Consider the following 1997-nt stretch of genomic DNA (forward strand, 5'->3'; position numbering starts at 1 on the left):
TCCCTCCCTCTCTCTCTCTCTCTCCCTCCCTCCCTCTCTCTGTCTCTCCCTCTCTCTCTCCGAGCCCTGAGCTGCCTTCAGGCTCTCAGGAGTCAGTGAGAACATTTCCAATAAGAGATATTTTATTTGTGTAAAGTAGGTTACGGATGAGACTCACTCACTGATTCCTGTCACGTCACAGACTGAAAACTGAATAATAGATGAGACTCTGCTTCCTGCACCTGATGCAAGTTCAAGGTCGGTTCTTCTTCTGAGAAAACCCCAAAATCTTCAAAGTAAGAAAAATAACTTGTGGAAGGTAGTCTCAGGAAGGATGAACTCATGAATAGATCAAGGACTTCATCATGTTACAGTCTCAGGATGGATGAACTCATGAATAGATCAAGGACTTCATCATGTTACAGTCTCAGGAAGGATGAACTCATGAATAGATCAAGGACTTCATCATGAAACATAGTCTCTACAGCACTGAACGGGGCATTATGTTCCCCGAGCTCATTCTCAAGATAGACCTGCATGTTGGTCACAGGGGCCACCTACTGCGGGTATTTGGAGGTCAGTTTGTCGGTCACTTGGTTGATTGGTTGTTTGGTTGGTCAGTTGGTTGGTTCGGCTGGTCGGTTGGTTGGTCGGTTTGTCAGTTGTTTGGTTGGTTGGTTGGTTGGTTGGTTGGTCAGTTGATCAGTTGTTTGTTTGGTTGGTCAGTTGATCAGTTGGTTGTTTGGTTTGTTGGTCAGTTGGTTGGTTAGATGGTTGGTCAGTTGGTTGGTCAGTTGATCAGTTGTTTGGTCTGTTGGTCAGTTGGTTGGTTGGTTGGTCAGTTGGTTGGTCGGTTGGTTGGTTGGTTGGTTGGTCAGTTGGTTGGTTGGTCGGTTGGTCAGTTGGATGGTTGGTTGGTTGGTTGGTTGGTCAGTTGGTTGGTCAGTTGGTTGGTCAGTTGATCAGTTGTTTGGTCTGTTGGTCAGTTGGTTGGTTGGTTGATCAGTTGTTTGGTCTGTTGGTCAGTTGGTTGGTTGGTTGGTCAGTTGGTTGGTTGGTTGGTTGGTCAGTTGGTTGGTTGGTCGGTTGGTCAGTTGGATGGTTGGTTGGTCAGTTGGTTGGTCAGTTGGTTGGTTGGTCAGTTGGTTGGTCGGTTGGTCAGTTGGATGGTTGGTTGGACAGAGAGTTTAACATAAAGTTTGTCTAGGAACCAGATGAGCTTGAGATGGGAAAAGTTATTTTTCAAACAATCGATTGAAGCTTTGAAGTTTCTCTCGTTTCTGTTGCCAGGCAATTAAATTCTATTAAGGAAAAGATTTCTATTGCACCACGGAGGGGAGAGAGTTTCCAGGGGGAGGAGGGGAGGAGGAAGAGGAGAGAGGAAGGGGAGGGAGTTCATAGGGGGAGGAGAGAGGAGAGAAAGAGGAGGAAGGGGAGAGAGGAAAAGGAGGGAAGAGAGGAAGGGGAAGAGGAGGAAGAAGAGGGGAGAGAGGAGAAGAAGAGGAGGAGGAGAGAGGAGAGGAAAGGGAAGAGGAGGAAGAGGAGGTTGAGCGGTCCAGAAGAGAAGAGATTATCTCAGCTGCTGCTGGACTTTAATAAAGAAACTGTCCGATAGTGTCGTCCAATCACAGAGCAGAACAGAACAAAGAACCAATTATCTACTAGACACTCTCTCTCTCTCTCTCTCTCTCTCTCTCTCTCTCTCTCTCTCTCTCTCTCTCTCTCTCTCTCTCTCTCTCTCTCTCTCTCTCTCTCTGTCTGACACAAACACGAGGAGACAAGACAGAGACTACTGCACAAGACCATATATATGTATATATATATATATATATACATACACACACACACACACACAGTTTAAAATTTGTATTAATATGCATGAAAAAGAAAGAAAAGATGAAAAATCTCCAAAAGGATCAAATGACAGATTAGACATTCGTATATTTATTTCATCTTTTACACTTTCAACACAACAGAAAACTACATAAATGGCGTCTGCAGAGGTTTGGGCCCCCTGC

General features: G+C 45.2%; 1 protein-coding gene across 1 annotated transcript in view; it reads left to right on the plus strand.

Annotated features, from left to right (window-relative positions):
• grin3bb (glutamate receptor, ionotropic, N-methyl-D-aspartate 3Bb) overlaps positions 1-1997 on the plus strand; it is a 28534-nt gene that overhangs the window by 19962 nt on the left and 6575 nt on the right. The window lies entirely within an intron of this gene.

This window comes from Etheostoma cragini, chromosome 9 (genome assembly GCF_013103735.1).
Source record: "Etheostoma cragini isolate CJK2018 chromosome 9, CSU_Ecrag_1.0, whole genome shotgun sequence".
Classification (NCBI taxonomy): Eukaryota; Metazoa; Chordata; class Actinopteri; order Perciformes; family Percidae; genus Etheostoma; species Etheostoma cragini.